Raw genomic sequence first — 19,082 nt, forward strand, 5'->3', positions numbered from 1 at the left:
ATAATAGGTGAAGGTAATGAGGAGGAAACTGGTCTTGCAGAACTTGTTATCTAAATGCAGAGGCCATGGAACTGTGCACAATGCAATGCCCTGGGGGGGGGGGAGGGAGGTTGTTATGCTGGTGCCAGGACAGACCATGGGATGTGGACTGACACCTGGGGGCCTTCCTGCAGGGCCATGAAGGGGGCAGGGGGCATATCTGTAAGACAAAGACCCCAGCGGGATATATATATAGACAGACTCTCTGCATATTTCTTCACTCTGATTTGGAAATTATTCCCAGAGTCCACTAGTGTTAATAAATGGGGTCTCTTCCTTTCTGTAGGAAGTGTGCTTGGTATTTCTTTGGTCTTCTGCAACATATGGTCCCCTGACCGAGAAGCTAACCGCGTTTTGGCTTTGTTTAGCCTCTGGTGAGTGGACAGGGTTTGGGGCCCAGGGAAGCAGGATAGGCCTCTGGGAGGAGTGCACTGCTGATTTTAGCATAATTGAACCGGGGCGGGGGGGGGGGACTCCAGGTGCTCCCGGACCTCAGCCCAGGACCCGGCCGGCATCTGGAGAAAGTGGATGGACACCTTTGGACCTGTCGACAGAATCTGTAAGGTAGGGGCTCCAGTCAATCAGGCCTACTCCAAGTAAGTAGAAGGGGGAGCTTGATCACCTCCCCAGAAGTCATAGGACTTCGTCAGGTAATCAGGAGTCAGGACTCCGGAAGTGAGTGAATTCAGATTCGATTAAGGAATTATGGGTTCACTCTTCTGTTTGTGTGTGGGACTAGCCAATTTGCTACCGAGAAGGGGGGCTGGATGCAGCCTTAACTTCTCCGGTAGGTTCTCACCGAGATGTTTGTCGAGAATTCTGGTCTGGGGCATGGGTGCTGGGAGTGCCCCCATGCCCATCTGGGGAGTTGGGCATTATCTGCTCACTTCCAGTCTGGGTTAGTCTGAGAGAGTGTGAGTACGGATGTTTGTCTGTCTTGGCATAATTATCTGCTGATTAACAGGTCTGTGTGAAAGCGAAAGCTACTTTTATTTTCTGTTTGCTCATCTGGTTAAAACATTTGATTTGCTGAAGGCTGAACCCGTGATGGTCTGCAAAAGTCTCAAGCAGCGCTTTGAGTTAGTTTTCTCAGAGACGTTTGCTCTCTATCACGGGAGGAATCAGCCTACTTAGTAAAAATTTCTGTCTATGTTTGTGTACTAGGGACTTTGGTTTGCTCTGTGATTTTGCTGTGTTAGGTTGAACTTTTGGAATTCTGGGGTAGATTTAAAGGTATTTGTGGCTTTTCTTGTCTGACTGGGACTTTTGGGGGGGGGGGGGGGCTCACAGCTCCGCAGGGCAGAGAGATTTTACAGGCCCTGCCCCCTACCTGGGCTGAATTAAGGATCTTTTCTTTCCGGAGACCCTCCAGGCTTTTAGTAAAATTTCCCTGCACCCTTGTCATCCTCTGCCTTCTTTTCCAGGCTGACTAAGAGTCATTTTCCTCCATAGGAATTGTCTTCCTCTAACTCACAATAGGAAATAATACAGGCCAGTGTCATTTGGCTTGCTGGTTAAAAGAAGACAACGGGCCCTGGAATCTGTAAGGTTGGGCTGGAATGAAGCTGGTCAAATATACTGAAAGGGTTTGGTACCCGTTGCTGCTAGCAGAGGAGGGGCTGGTATCCCCTTCTAGTGCACTCCCTTGGGAGAGGCCTGATAGCTGCTCTGACACAGGGGACGGGTACGAAGGCAGAGGCCTGGTACCCAACCCACTGCCACAGGAGCACTTTGTAATATGCAGGGCTGTTTCTAACTGCAACTCTGACTGTTTTGGACTGGCAGCTTATGGCAGGACCCTGTAACTAGTAAACAGGGTTAACAAAAGGGCAAAGGAAAGACACCCTCCCTGGACCTGGAAGGGAGCCTTCAGGACTTTGAGATTCTCCAAGAGAGGAGAAGTCTGACTGAGGGACTGGCTGAGACCCCTTTGGGTTGGGAGGACCGGAGGCTGCATATTGAACTCGGCAGTTTACTAGGCCGAGATCCAAGCCCAGTTGTATAGGGGTTAAGCTACCTGTGTACAGCGAAGCAACTTTTTCCCGTGCCAGAATACATTTCGGGGAAATGGACAGACTGTGTTTGTGGCTGGAAAGAGGAACCAGCGACCACACACAGCCCTGACAGTGGCCTGCAGAAAACTGTATAATAGACTTAGAAGATGCCTGCGTCTTCATGGACATGGCTTCAGAGAGACAAGGATGTTGTGACTCTTACTATTCTAATTGCTACAGTTTGTCTCTGCCAGGTCACAAGCCCACCTCCTTCTGTGCCCAGGCCTCACTGTCCCTCTGACAGACAGCAAGGATCTCTTGGCTTTGAGAGAAACTTCTGACCCATCTCAGCATGGGAGTAATTATAGAAGAGAATTTCAATGCCCATTTTCCCTGAAAGAATTCAGAGCCAGGATCCTTGAGGTAATATATTAGGCAGTAAGACAGACATGAGCAGAGCAAGGATGATGGGCCAACTGGCAATACCAGATGTGTATGTGAGACAAGGGGCATAGCCAAAGGGGTCCTCGCCCAAAGTCTTGGGCCTTGGTAAAGACCAGTAGCCTACTTGTCCAAGAGACTTGACCCTGTTGCATTCGGTTAGCTTGCTTGCCTCGGGGCGGTAGTGGCTACATCTATGCGGTCGAGGCTTTGCTCGGGAGCACAGTGGAGCGCTGGATGTGAAATGCTCGAGTCATCCAGTTTCAGGCTCTCCTGCTACCAGCCTCCTTCCTGAGGATGACCCTGAGGAACCTCTACATAACTGTTTGGAGGTCGATGACTTTGTAAAGACAGCCTAGCTGGGCCTCACTGACACCCCACTGGCATCACCAGATGAGGTACTATTCATGGACAGGAGCAGTTCTGTCCAGGGAGGAATCAGGTATGCAGGGGCGGTGGTGGTTGCTATGTACCGAACCATCTGATCTCAGGCGCTTGCCTGCAGATTTTGGCACAGAAGGCTGAGTTGATTGCCCTTATTCAGGCTCTCTGGTGGGCAAGAGAAGAATCAGTGACAATTTGTGCTGATGGTGGGTATGCAATTGCAACAGCTCACGTGCAGAGTGCTGTTGCAGGGTATGGGGACTCCACAGAGGCAAGAGGGAACCGGGCTGCAGGTGAAGCGGCCTGGAAGGCTGCCCTGGAAACCAGTGGGGCCCTTACAGATTCTGGTGGGTAAAGGCCGAAATCCATAATTAATTTTTACTCAAGTTCTTACATGCTTTACCGTCTACCCAGAAAGCAATCCAGAAGCACATCCGAGACGTTCTGCCTTCCAACCTGGTGGCTCTGTTTGGGTAAAGACCACCCAAAGGCTGACTCCTACCTGGAGGGGACCACATACGGTCATCCTGACCACCCAACCGCTCTCAAGGTTGCAGGACTGAACACCTAGATACCAGAAACACCCTCTGCAGATTTGTTGCTCCACAAGGCTAAAAGAAGCTTGTGGGACAAGTTGGGGGAATGAGGAGGAAACTGGCCCTCCAGAACTTGTTATCTAAATGTAGAGGCCATGGAACTGTGAACAACGCACTGCCCTGGGGGGGAAGGGTTGTTATGCTGGTGCCAGGACAGACCATGGGATGTGGCCTGACACCTGGGGGCCCTCCTGCAGGGCCACGAAGGGGGCAGGGGGCATATCTGCAAGACAGACCCCAGTGGGATATATATATATATATATATATATATATATATATATATATATAGACAGGCTCTCTGCATGTTTCTTCACTCTGATTTGGAAATTAGTCCCAGAGTCCACTAGTGTTAATAAACGGGGTCTCTCCCTTTCTCTAGAAAACGTGCTTGGGATTTCTTTGGTCTTCTGTAACAGGAAGTGTTGTTTAAATTAATAAGTGAATAAATCAATGCACAAAAGTGAAAGATCAGACGGAGGCTTAAACCAGGACTACAGGCTTTATTAGAGAAGCACCTGCCGGGCTGTCTCGCAAGGGGAGGACAGCAACACGTGCAAGGGTGGGCATGCCTTTTGAGGGGCGGAATGGGAAGGGGTGGGGGGCTTAGTGTACTCGGCACACGCTGATTGGTGGCTTACTGTATTGTCCATATAGGACAAGGGCTTAGGGTATTTGGCAGGTGTGGATTGGTGGTCCAATGTATAGTCCATATAAGGTACCTGGTTAGTCACTCAGGTATTTCTGGGCTGCATGTTATGTCATACTCCGCCCACCAGTTGGGAGAAGGGAGGATCTATCAAAAAGAACTCCCTCCAAAATGACATCTTCTGTAGTTTGAAATATCTGAAATAACTTTTTTCACAGTGTTAACATGTCCCCAAACAATTCTCTCTAGTTTTGGCTTACCATTTCATATGCTGTTCTGTTTTATCAATAAAGTTTAACAATGATGTAAAAGCATGAGTATGTGCTCCTGCCTGAGAGTACAAGCTTGGCTGTCAGTGCTCTGGAAATTTGCAGAGTAGGCCATGCAAGTTGGAAGAGTATCATTACTTCATTCTGACTTTTAATCAATTGTTCTTCCATTACCTCCATCCTTCTCTGTTCTCTCACAACATATAAAGTCTGTCTACTTAGCTTGATAAGAGAAGATATTTTCTCTATCTTCCAGTATGGTAAGTGTTGTGCCCAGATTTCAAGGTTCCCAGGACCCCCAGGGAGCCTGTCAGTCCGATGCAAAAGCAAAGAGTCCTTCATTTCGAACTAGTTCGGCTCCCCGACCACACTCACCGATACAACAACAGTAAGCCCAGTGGCTGAAAGAGAGAGAGAGGCCTGATGGGATTGTGGGTTTTATAGTAAGGGCAGGGGAGGGGACTGTGGGCCCCGCCGATTGGCCAGGCGCGAGTCGGGTCTTGTTACACAGGATGTGGTCATCTCTCTGGCACGCACATCCCTTGATTGTCATTGGTTAGTTTAAAGAAATCCTGGGCGTGGCCAGCAGGGGTCTGGGCTTCCGGGAAGAAGGCACTCTCCTGAGCACATGGTGGCCGCCCCAAAAATGGAGGACCCAGGGCAAGATGGAGGGCGCAGTCCTAGCCCCCCCCCCAGGGCGAGCTGAGCCTAGGCTCCAGGGGCCAGTCCGGTTGCTGGGGGTCCAGCAGATCGGCCAGTTCCAGCCCAGACAGGAAGTCCACGTCCTCCGTCTCATTCCCGGGGGCGCCGGCGATCACCTCCTCCTCCATCTCCTAGGGCGAGGGCACGCGCCCCGCCCTGCCGCCGCATGAGTCCGGTCCGGGGGCAGTGGGCGGGTGGCAGCCTGCACTGGGCTCCCACTGTGGGCTGGGGAGTCGGTGCCTGAGGCCACCAGCAGCGTGGTCAGGCCCCGCTACGATTTGCCCTTTCAGTAAGGGAGCAGGCTGCAGGGAGAAAATGTGGAAATGCAGATTGAATTCTAACTGGTGCTCAAACAAGTTTCCATCTACCTTGCTATTTTCATATTGAAGCAGGAATTTTAAGGGGATATAGGCAGGCTTAGGGTTTTTAGAATTGGGGTCCATGTAAAAGCGCAGGGAAGGGCTGCAGACTGGGAGAAGGTACATTTCCATAAAACAAGGAAGCCAGGTGCAGTTATATCTCCATAAGACAAGGGAACTGGAAGTAGCCAGGAAAGGTCTATATTTACAAAATAAAGAGAAGAAAGCCCAGAGGAAATAGGGAAACAATGGGGAAGGAAGGGAGAGAACCTCACATCTCATGTGAGGTTCAACCTTTGAGCCCAGGAGTTACTATAGTAACCGACTCCAAGGAGAATATTGATCAGTGAGAGGGGATATCAGGCACCAGGATCTGCAGCCTATATAAGCCATAGGGAAAGGGAACCCAATGGGACCCTTTTCCCCCTCCTTACATGGGAGTCAGTTCTGTGGGACTCTTCCCTCTCCCCACATGGGAGTCTGTACTTGTTCTTCAATTAATCTCCATCTTTGCTATACCAATTTCTGTCCGTGAACTCATTCTTTGATTCTGGCAGACAAAGAATCCAGGTTCCAGTCCAAAAATTTGGTATCAATATGCTCTCCCTTTTAGAAGTATTCTGAAATTTCATTTGCTGAGACATATTTTTACCCATTGGGGTTACCAACTGGGGCCTCAATTCTTCTAGTCAACACAGAAAAAATTTTAAGATCAACGAAAATGGAAGTAAATGAAAGTGGGATTTAATGAAGATATACTCCAAGTGAGGAGCTGGCCAGTCAAGAGAGACAATGGTCTGACCTCCTGGGCTACATGGTTTAAATGAGAGATTTTCTGGTGGAGACTTTCATTTACATTCAGGGATGACTGACAGAAAAGGGTTATATAACTATATTTCTTCTGCATATGACCTTACTCAAAATGCATAAAGAAAAACCCAAAGGAGGGAGAGGGGTCAAAACTGCAATGCAGATTTTATTTTCATTAGTCCAGGGCCCTAGTGAGGTCATATTCATGTCATGTCCTTTTCCTCTGAGCTTGTGCCAAGAACTAGCTGGTTCTGAACACTGGTGCTCTGCTGGCTGCTGGACCACCCATAGAGATGCGGTCTGAAGGCAATGTCGGTCCCACCCCTGTTCAGGACCCCAGGGCAGGCCCCACTCCAGCCACTCAGGTCTGACTTCCTTCCTCACATATTTATATGTGTCCTTCTTGTCGGGTCCCTACATGTAAGCAATTAATTCCCAACCTCCTCTTCCCTGATAAAGTAGATACCGCGTGCTTGCTTTCTTCAAACATTTTTTTCTTTCACTATGTTAACTTAAAAAATATTCAAACCTGGAAGAATTTTTGTGAGTTTATTTGAACCAAACTGTTGACAATTGCCAAGAAGCAGAATCTCAACATATTCGGGTAATGCTCCAGAGAATGGCAATTTTTCACCTTCTTTTATATATTATAATCAAAGGAGAAGACATAAGTGGGTTACATGAAACCCATTGGTGATAGAGAGGCAGGAGAAAGCAAAGCGGGGGACATCTCTGGGATTGGATATAAAGTAAAATGATAGACACATACTTTTACTTAGGTGGGTATAGGATGGTTAACTGTCAACCATTAATAAGATAACAATAACAATGAGGGAATTTGTGGTCTCCCCCCTGAAGCCAAGCTGCATTGGTTGTGCCCTGAGGGGTCCAGAAAAAAGGGAAGTTACAAGGTTCCCTGACATTTAAACAATAAGCTATAGTAGATGAAAAAAGACAATAGACTTGGTTAAGGTAAAGATTGACCTTGTCGGGGAAGATACTGGCCTAGGAAGTGACTGCCTGCCATAACTGCTTTTAGTTAAAATTTAATTTAAGACCATCCTTCATGGGTACTTTGGGTCTTTGACTTTGCAAGACTGCCATGCAGGCCTTCCCTGAGCTTGTCAGGTTACCATGTTGCTCCTTTTGTCCACAAATATTTTATTGGCAGCATTTATTTGGTATAATAATCCCCCATTTTATTTTTCCTTTTGGAGTAATTCCAAAACATTGCATTGTAATAATGTTTAGCCCACATTATCTTCATTTTAGTTAGAGGTAGTTAAGATGCATTTGTAGTGTAATCCTCTTCTATGTTTGCAAAAATGTGGAATATAACTTTTAAGAAGTTTACTACTTTTGTTAATTTCAGCTATCATGTTTGATTTTTGCAAGTCATTCTCACAGAAGCTTGAGAAAAAATAAGTTTCCCTATGCCTTTGTCCCATTCTTCCTGTCATGGGTAATTTTATATGTCAACTAGATCACAGGATAACCAGATAAGTTGTTAAACATTATTTATGGGTGTGTCCATGAAGGTGTTTCTGGAAAAGATTAGCATTTGAATAAAAAGACCTTGGAATGAAAGCAGATTACCCTCTTCAATGTGGTTGGCCCTCAGGGTATCCTCCAATCAATTGAGGTATTAACTAGAATAAAAAAGTAGAGAAAGGGAGGGTCACTCTTTCTCTGTAGACTTGCATGAGCTTAAGATCTCTGCCTTTAGCACTCTTGGTTCTCAACTTTTAGAATCAAAATATATATACATTTTTATTAGTGTTATACTAAGAAAATAATATATACATATGTATACAATTTCCAGGGCTAGAAAAATAAAGTAGGTAGAGATGCTCTTGAAGAGTTACCAGTAGTTACATAGACACTATAAAACAAATATAAATACCAAGTATACTTCTTTTCTCTTCTGGGAATTTCTGGATTTTCTGAAGTAGGAGAAATAGGCAATGTTCTCATTAATTTTTTAAAGTATACAGAATGCAATATTTTTTTAAAGTATACCAAATGCATTATTTTTTAAGTATACAGAAAGCAATATTGTTATTGTATAGGTCATGTGAAAAAAATATGAAACAGGCAAGTGTTCAGATCTTGTTAGTATAGTAAACTTGTTTCAAGATACACATGATTACCATTGTTATAAGATGGATTCTAGTTCAGACCATAGCTATGATTTATTAAGGTTATGATTTATTAAGTCTAAAATTAATAGGAAAATAATTTATAGAATGACATTCTTCTCCACTATTCTACAAAAAATATAATTTATTTTTCTTTTAAGTTAAAATGCATCTTAGTTCTGTTCTAGATAAACTAAACAACAGAATATATAATAAGGTTTGTTGCTCATTTCCATATACCATAGCTAAGTGAATATTAACACTTATGTAAATTTATATATTGCTAGAGGCCCAGTGCACAAAAATTTGTGCACTCAAGGGGGTCCCTTCGCCAGGCCTGTGCCCTCTCCCAGTCTGGGACCACTCGGGGAATGACCACCTGATGGCTTAGGCCTGCTCCCTGGGGGATTGGGCCTAAGCTGGCAATAAGACATCCCTCTGGCAACCCGGCAGCCCTCGGGGGATGTTCACTTGCCAGCAGGAAGCAGACCTAAGCTGCAGGCGGACATCCTTAGCGTTGCTGAAGAGGCAGGAGAGGCTCCCACCACCATTGCTGTACTGGTAGCCATCAGCCTGGCTTGTGGCTGAGCAGAGCTCCCCCTGTGGGAGCAAACTGACCACCAGGGGGCAGCTCCTGCATTGAGCGTCTGTCCCTTGGTGGTCAGTGTGTGTCATAGTGACCAGTCATTCCCAGTCATTCAATTTATATATTACCCTTTTATTATATAGGATAGAGGCCTGGTACATGGGTCTGGGCCTGCTGGTTTGCCCTGAAGGGTGTCCCTGATCAGGGTGGGGGTCTGGCTGGGTTGCCTGGCCAGCCTGGGTGAAGGGCTGAGGGCCGTTTTCAGGCAGGCCACACCCTCTTTAGGGAGAGGGGTCCCCACTGGGGTGCCTGGCCAGCCTGGGTGAGGGGCTGATGGCTGTTTGCAGGCTGGCCACACCCCTTTCAGGGTGGGGGGTCCTGCTGGGGTGTCTGGCCAGTCTGGGTGAGGGGCTAATGGCTGTTTTCAGGCTGGCCAAGCCCTCCAGCAGGGACCCTCACCCCATGAAAGTGTGGCCATCCTGGGTGAGGGGCTGATGGCTGTTTGCAGGTTGGCCATGGCCCCCCAACCACCCAAGCTCCCAGTGGAGGCTGACTGGAAGCAGGTATCTGGGATTTATTTATCTTATATAATTAAAACTTTGTAGCCTTGAGTGGAGGCCATAGCCAGCTCAGGGTAGGCGGGAAGCTTGGCTTCCTCTATCGCTGGGGCTACCAAGCCTCCTGCTTGCTCCAGCTCTGTGGCTGCTGGACGCCATCTTGGTTGGGTTAATTTGCATATAGTCACTCTGATTGGCTGGTGGGCGTGGCTTGGGGCATAGTGGAGGTGCGGTCAATTTGCATGTTTCTCTTTTATTAGATTAGATTTTAGTTTAAATGATTTTGATACCAAAACGACAAGCCGATGTTCTTCCCAGATCATGCCTCATGAAGTTGAAATAGAAAATCACAGGCCAGAAGATTTAAGTAAAAGTGAGGAAATTTATTATAAGTGGATACAAACTCCCCTTATGGGGAGGGTGCCCAAGAATGGGTTTCCACTGAAGCTTACTGGTCTAGGTGTTTATATTTACCAAGTCTGTTCTTTGTCTACCTGGTCACTTTTTTGCTTGGTTCCTCTATCATTTTTTTGTCCAGCAACAATTTTAAAATCCACCTGGTGTTCCCCCTCTTCTTTTTCCTCTTGCTCCCCATCTCTCATAACCTATGCATGTGCAATATAAGCATTCTTGTCTTGTGCATTCTGTTTTTCTGCAAGACCTGCATTCCTGTGGTTTTAGATGGCTCCAATTCACATCCACATTTCTTCCTTCTTTTGCCCTTGACCCTGTCTAGCTAATCTTGTTTCTAACTCCTCTCAATTTCAAGTTTCAATTCTCCATAGGATTATTTTTTCCTAAATTACTTCAATTGAATTTTTTAAAAACTACTTAAATTATTTTGTAATTATCATTTATAATATTGCCAGCAACTCTATGAACTTCAATGGATGTTAATCATTTTTTTTGGCAATACATGTATATATAAGATTTTATACATGCACATTAAAATTTTAGATTATGTTTTTGAGATATGTTGTTATACTTAAAAAATTTGGAACTTAATGGTGCTTAATTTTTTAAATTTGATATAATGCTCATATTAACAGAATAATGGTTTCACTCCTGGCTACTTGAGTATTTTTTATTGAGTTTTATTAACTTAGAGAAACTTTATAACCTCATTTTGTTTACCTACTGCTATGAGCTAGTCATGTGTCAACATATTTTTTGAACATGTCAAACATAAAATGAAGAAGTAACAAAGGAAGAAATTAGCAGTGGTTTGGACTATAGAACATTGTTCTAGAACCTGTGGGTTCATGAAAAATTTCAATTATCCCAACAATGTTTTTATCCATATCTCTAGTGTTTTTCATAATATGAATACTGTTTCAGTATTTATTATAATCATTTCAAACTTAATTCATATCGTAAAAATTAGATAGTGTAATTGCATTGAGGAGATATGTATCCTTTTTAAAAAAGTGATGATTTTCTTTAGAGGTGACTATATATTGTATTTATTTCCTTATTCTTGATGGAAAAACACACCAATAATCTTAATAATCAAGAATCTTTTAAAATTTATTCTCTAAATCCAATGAATAACAGAATGAGAAATTGAGCCATTTTATGTATAAAATATATTTTTTAGATTCCCTTCTTTCTTTTTAAATCAATACTTAGTCATATTTTCTTCTATTTCCTGATTATTTACGTTTAATTTAGTTTATTTCTTATGTGATTTTAAAATTGAGTCTGCCTTACATAAGTAAAACAATATTTCTATTTCAAATCTTCTTTCTATAAATAAATATGTATTTGAATATATATATATATATATATATATATATATATATATATATATATATATTTGCCAAAGCTATCCCTGATATTTATTTAGTAGGCTCCGAAAGTGCAAAAGACATACAAGTTTGTTTATATACTTGAGTATGTCAAAGTGTAATGTAGTAAAGAATTTTTCAGAACATATGAGGTCATGGAGGTGCACCACTCATCCTTCTCATCAAGGGAACCAGCTGTGAGGTGGGTAGTTGGCACATAGCCTTCAACTATCTATTGTACATTTGGATCCACTACAATGTTAATGCTTACGCTATAGTCTCCCGTTAATGTAATTTTATATTAAGAATCTGAGAAATAGAAAATACATTTGGCTCCCATTCATTGGATGCACCCAGCCAATGAATAATCATGGTGGGATTAATAGAACTGGGATATTCCTGCTGAATGTGGGAATTATCTGATGGGAAATCTTGGGGGGGGGGGGCTCTCCATGTGCCTAGAAATAAGTTGCACAGAGTTGCACTACAGAGTAAGGTAACCTTACTATTTTTCCTCCCTTCCTTCCTTCCTTCCTTCCTCCCTCCCTCCCTCCCTCCCTCCCTCCCTCCTTTCCTTCCTTCCTTCCTCCCTTCCTTCCTTCCTTCCTTCCTTCCTTCCTTCCTTCCTTCCTTCCTTCCTTCCTTCTTCCTTCCTCCCAATACTGTCTAAAGGTATTTCCTGCCTAATTATTTGCCCCCTCCCTTTTGTTTTTCAAAGAAAATTCTTTCATTAAATATTGTACATGTCTAATATCATCTTGGTGTCTGCTTTATTGAATGATCCAAACTGATGCATAATTTATGAAATAAATTATGTTATAATCAAGAAGTTATGGGAGTTATAGAGAAGAAAATCTCACATTAATAAAAAAATATTCGGAGAAGAAATCAAATTGAAAAAAGGTACACTGTAGTGTGTTTTGTGATATTGGAAGAGAGGGCATTTGAAAATTTAATTTTATATTAAGGATTTAGGAAATAGAAAATACGTTTAGCTTTTATTTGAGGTCACCCTGTATTTCCATGTGTTCATGGGCTTTGTTTGTAAACCCCTTTAGCTTTTACAATTTTTTGTGGTTATTAAAGACTAGGAGCCCAGTGCGCGATTCAAAATCGTTCAGCATGGCCCACCCACCTGTAGCCCTGTCTTGGAGAGCTCCAGCGCACCTGGCCCAAACCCTCTGGTCTTCTGTGGCCGCTTCAAGCCCTGACCTCAGTCCCTGGAGTTGCCTCAGGCTGGTCCTGCTTTCTCTGGGCGCTTCCCTGCTTCCACCCTGTCTCCGGAGAAATGTGATGGCTCTGCCCCATCATGGCGCTAGAGGAGCGTGTGGAAGATTCCCACCTGCTGCGCTGTGCTCCTTCCCCTGGCAGGGGAGCTGCGCAGCACTCAGAGTGAGAGCGGTGGGCGGCGAAGGACTGGTGAGGGGGGCGTTATGGGCTCTCACCCGTGACCTTCCTGGGATGAGATGGCCCCGCCTCCTCCAGGATCCTCCCCACTTCTGCCCCATCTCCAGAGCAATGCCCCGGCTAATATGCTAATCGACCATTAGCATATTAGCTCCTTATTAATATAGATAATATATGTAGAGAATTGAGCTCAGTTAGACAACTAATACATACCAACTGTTCTAATTGTTTCTGATTAATGAATGAAATCATAATTTAATTTACTTTTATGTAAATCAAACCTATTTCAATGTCAGTACATATATGTGACAATTAAAAGAATACAGGATGGGGCAAAAGTAGGTTTATGGTAGTGAGTACTTGAAACAGTTTATTATTGTATTATTATTTATTTATTACTAGAGGCCCAGTGCACAAAATTTGTGCGGGGGGGAGGGGTGGTGTCCCTCAGCCCAGCCTGCATCCTCTCCAATCTGGGATCCCTCACACAATGCGGAAATGCTGGCTCCCAACCGCTCGCCTGCCTGCCTGCCTGATTGACCCTAGCCACTCTACTCCCAGCCTGATCAACGCCTAACTGCTCCCCTGTAGGCCCAATTGCCCTCAACTGCCCTCCCCTGCTGGCCATCTTGTGGCGGTCATCTTGTGACCACATGTGGTGGCCATCTTGTGTGAGGGCGTGATGGTCAATTTTCATATTACCTCTTTATTATATAGGATTGCATTTTTTTCCATATGAACAACTGTAAAACTACTTTTACCCCACCCTTTATAACGAACACAGAAATAATTCAATGAAGTCATTTTCAAACTTACAATGTACAAAAGAAAATTATCTAGGAAGCTCTTTGAAATGTATGTATACATGGGCCCTATATGTAGATTTTGCTGATTATTTCTGGGAAAACTTCAAGGAATTTGCCTTTTTAAGAAGAATCAAAGTTGTTTGAGAGTTCATGGAAAAAAATTCGCCAAAAAATCTCTGTGTGTGTACCTATTAAAATACACTGAGTGGCTAGATTATTATGACCATCTGACATTTGTAGGCAAATTAGCTATAATTTCACGCTGAAGTTGCTAGAGGGCCAGATCATTATAAATGTCTGAATAGCACAACATACCTAAGTATCATTGCTGATCAAGTTCATCCTATCATGTTGATGGCATATCCCAATGGAGATGGCTTCTTCCGACAAGACAATGTGCCATGCCATGGTGCTCATATTGTGCAGGAGTAGTTTCAAGAACATGGGGGAGACTTTACCTTGCTTAGGTGACCCCCACAATTACCACATCTCAATCTAATTGAGCATCTGTGGGACGAAGTTAAAAGAGCCATCAGGCTGCTGGTTCGACAACCATCAAATCTCACAGAACTGGACAGTGCTATTCATCAGGCATGGTGTCAGATTCCTCGCATCACCTTTCAACATCTCATGGAGTCAATGCCAAGAAGAATCGCGCAGTATTGAAGGCAAAAGGTGGCCCAACGAAGTACTGATGGGGTGGTCATAATAATCTGGTTGGTCATAATAACCTGGCCACTCAGGTTATGTTAAATTATGTTATTAATTTAACATAAATACATTGATTTACTTCAGTTGTTCAAGTTTGAAATTATCTGGAATTATTATATAATTTTTATAAATAACACTATCTTAACTAAGAAAGGCATACTGTTATTAAATATAATAGATCTTTCAGCACTAGTTATATTATTTTTATGACTGCAATTTAAAAACTCAAAATTTAGCACTAGCTGGTTTGGCTCAGTGGATAGAGCGTCTGTCTGCGGACTGAAGGGTCCCAGATTTTATTCTGGCCAAGGGCATATGCCTGGGTTGCATCTTGATCCCCAGTAGGGGGAGTGCAGAAGGCAGCTGATCAGTGATTCTTTCTCATCATTGATGTTTTTATCTATCTCTCTCTCTTCCTCTCTAAAATCAATAAAAATATATTTTTAAAAAAACCCTCAAAATTTAAATGTGTAATTCTCATTCCAGGTGGCCTAAATATTTTTTTAATTGTCAAAATCTATGACAACATTTATTTGGTTAAATGTTAGCATCTTTCATAATGTGAAATTCAATAATTTATGTCAATATAATTTTTTGTATCTGTTAAGTACCTAAAAATCTATTTCAGTTTTTTTATTATATAATTATGGGAATTTAAAAGTTGTAATTTATAAGACATTAAGGTTACTCCATCTGTACGAATAAGGCCTTTCAAAGTGTTATAAATGAGGCAACAGAATAAAAGAATGCCTTTTAATATAACTGGACTCTTTATAGTGTCAGTCACCATTAATACATGGCAGCATTCATGGAAAAGCTTACCATAAGATTAGCAAACAATTTTCAGTCATTGTTTTAATTTGTGTGTGTGTGGGGGGGGGGGGGGGGTGTAAGTAAAGTGGCTCAGTATAAAATTCCTTAAGTACTGTATAACCCTTAATGAGTTATAACTAGATATTTCTAGATATTTCTGCAGATTCTACAGATAATCTACTGGAGGATAGATTCAAACTTTCTTATACATTGTCACAAATCCCATGAAGCTGCAAAGATTCCCTCATTAATCTTCAAATGAATTTACTAAATAAGCAGAATCAATGATAATCCTAAACAGAAGCACAGAAAATAATTTATTTCTTATATAAATCAAACCAAATACCACTACACAGAGCAAAAGGAAAAGGGAGCAGATGCATTGAATGGACTTTTCTGATGCATCCAACAAACTGCATGGAGCAACTATTTGCCATGTGTGTCTTCTCTGAAGCGCTCTCGTAGACGTGTGGATACAGGGCTAACAGTGTAAATGTTAGTCGGGAGGGGTTTGAAAACAAGCCTCTAAAGAGCACAGGGAACCTATCCTGTGGCAGGCAATGGTATCAGCTGGGTAGGGCATTCATTTATAAAACTGAGTTTTCTTAGTAATATTTGATGACAGGTCATGCTTACATCAAGAATCACTAGTTTCTCTTTGTTCTTAACCAGTTTTCCAAGATCAGCAATATTCACTGCAGATTCTACAGATAATCTACTGGAGGATAGATTCAAACTTTCTTATACATTGTCACAAATGTGTCAAATATAAAAACAAGTTTGAAAACTAAGAAATATTTGCTGCAGGTAATTCTTCTTTCTAAAGTTGTATGAGATGATTATTAATGTTGACAAGCATATTCATTATGATAGAATGAAGTCTAATATTATAGTATGGCAATGGTTTCCTTAATGTGGACAATGTTGAGGGAGATAATAATAGACTGAGAATATTTAAAAGTGAAACATTAACTAGAAAATCATGGTTATAGAACACATATATCCTTGCATGGAATAGTATGGAACATCCTTGAATGAAATAGTATATGACTTATTTTACATGAGCATATTCACTATTGCTTAAAATTTAATTTTTGTTATAAGCCAAAAACTCTAAAATAAACTTGAAAAAATATACTAATATCCCCAAATATAGAAAATAAAGGCTTTTATGAAACTTATTTTACAGAACTAATAGAGAGGGAATATTTGTGGTGTACCATGATAGATTTGAATAAAGAAGAATATGATTATTTTAATATAGAAAAGCAACCAAGAATAGTTTAAAGTATATTTCCTAAATCTCTGTCAAAGTGTGACATTAAAGAACTACATTCTGAAGAGTATAAGAAAATTAAGTTACTTAAAAATCAGAACATTCACATTTCAAAGTGTCACACTGCTTTAAGAAACAAATTTACTACAAAGTACTTTTTAACTTTAGGATCCATGGAGTAAGGCTGAAATAGCAGTATTAAAGGGAAAAAAAATGAACAAGAAATGCATCATATTCTGATGGTGACTGATAAAAACAATTGCTAATACCAGAAAAACTGGGAAGAGGGCATGGACACACTCTAGGGGAAAGCTACAGAGAGAAATAGTTTAGTTTGAATGAAAGATGACATTAATATAAGTTGCTGAATTTTTAAAAAGCTACAGATATCAAACATTTCCCTGATTATATGTTATGACTTAAATTGCAAAAGAGAGGGCATGATTTTACAAATAATTGTACATGTAAACAATTTTGCTTCCCAAATGGGTTATTTCTGTATTTCTTTCAGTCAATGCTCTTTGCTAAATGTTTCTTTCATGGCCTGAAAAAGTTTCCATGGCTTACAGCCAAAATGTAATTTTATGCTATCATTGATATTATTCATTTCAGTAAAAATTAATTTGAACTTTGAAATGTAAATTAAAAATTTAAATAATTCCCTTTATATAAAATGACTCTAATTATTATGAGGCTCTATTCAATGTATTTAATGGACAGGTTAAATACTATTGCTTATAGTCTTTATATCCAATGCCTTCTATTTCTTTTTTTGATTCTATTTAACACAGGACTAAATATTGGTCATACATTTATTGTAATAAAATTATTATGATAATTTTTAGATTTCTGGAATTTATCTTAAGATTCCAGACAAGACAAGTCTCTTTTGTTTTTGTGCAGGAATCCAATATTTAAAAATCCCCCTAAACCTTTCCTCCCTGCCTCCAATAGTAGAAGCATGAGGAACTTACAGATGGACTTTTACCTTTAAATTTACAAAACAAGGTTAATTGCTAAAAAAAAACAAAACAAAACCCAAAAAAATAAGACATGGAGAGAAGAGCAGCAATAATAGCAAACCTCCTAGAGATTGTCAATTTAGCAAATGATTTGTAAATTAGAAAATCTTTCATTATCAAATGCATTCGCCCTAAATCTTCTGACATGCTGCTTGAAAGCAGTTGCTTTGGAGTGTTTGCCCTGTTGGTGTCATTTGTGCAATCACAAAAAAAAAGTAAAATCCTTCCATAATTAAGAACCCTAAAGATAATTTTCTTTTGGAGTTGTTTTTGGGAAAAAAAAATGCAAGAAGTGTATGTTAATATTCAATAGGGAACAATGATGCTGACTGATTAGAGGAAGAAAGGATTTGAGAATGCTAATTAAGTATTTTTCAATTTGCATATTCTGTGAATAACTCTATCCTAAAGATCATTCCAAAGTGCTATTACTTGCAGAACTCTGATTACCATTAGCTTGGCCCTGGCATCATCATCCTCATTAGTACACAGATGGCTTGGGAAATGGCATAACCAATAGCTCATAGTCTCTACCAGTCAGACCAGTGGTGTAATTAAGGTAATGCCCTTCCTGCTTTGACTTCAGCTGCTGCCTGGAAAACTTATCTAATATTTCTATTTTCACAAATTAAGCAGTATTAAAAATCAAGAGTCTTATTATTCAGTTCTGGGCCCAACTCTTTCTGAATCTCTATATATTTATCAACGCCTGTATCTATCTATACACACACGCACACACACACATACGCACATACCTATTTACCTTTCTAAGAATCAGTTTCTACAAAGTAAAAGTATGTTATAATTGCTTTCTACCCCATACCCTGTGTCATGAGGTCATATTTGCTAAAACATGTAATATCACCATTCAAATGTACTGTGTTTACTGTCTGGAGGATTAGTTTTAAAGTGCTACAATAAGAAATTATCAACATTGTGTGCTTGTTGCAGATGTAATTTCTAACTAAGAACAGGTGAAAACAATTTCTCAAAACCCCTTTTAAGGCCATTTATACATCTATGCATTCATTCATTCTTTTACTAAATAATTAGTGAGTGGTTTCTATGCTTCAGCCACTGATTGTTCCTGGGATACAGAAATGAGTATGAAAATGTCCACAACTCTATGGAATTTACATTCTAGTGGGAAGACAGACTAAAAATAACGTAATAAGTATGTATTAAAGTCTTTAATAGTGATAATTATTAACCAGAAAAAAAAAGTAGGGTAAAGTATAGTGAAATTGGTATAAGATTGGCGATGTATATTAGAGTTGATGCTCAGGAAATAACTTTCTGAGTAGAAAGCATTGAACTCAATAAGGTTAAATTACTTTCCCAAGGTTAAAATTTAAGTTAAACTCAGATATGCCTATCATTAAAACAATGCCATAACCATTGTGTGATATTGGTTCCCAATGCAATATTAATAAAATATAAATAGGTGTGAAACTATTTTATGAATATGTTCCAGAGCAAGAAAAACACACACTCTATATTATTAAATGTTGCCTACTATACATTGATGGCTTATTTATCAGATGTTAAGAAATATCTTACTTAGAATGTGAATTTTTATTTCTTAATATACTTTCTTTTACACTTTTTAATACTTAGTACTAAGAAAAATTCATTAATCTAACTACAATGATGTAGAATGAACACAGTCCTATTTATGAGACAGAATGTGACCTTGACAGCAGAAAATTTAATTTAAATTTGTTAATGAGGCAATTTAT

Source organism: Myotis myotis, unplaced genomic scaffold, assembly GCF_014108235.1.
Source record: "Myotis myotis isolate mMyoMyo1 unplaced genomic scaffold, mMyoMyo1.p scaffold_m19_p_2, whole genome shotgun sequence".
NCBI lineage: Eukaryota > Metazoa > Chordata > Mammalia > Chiroptera > Vespertilionidae > Myotis > Myotis myotis.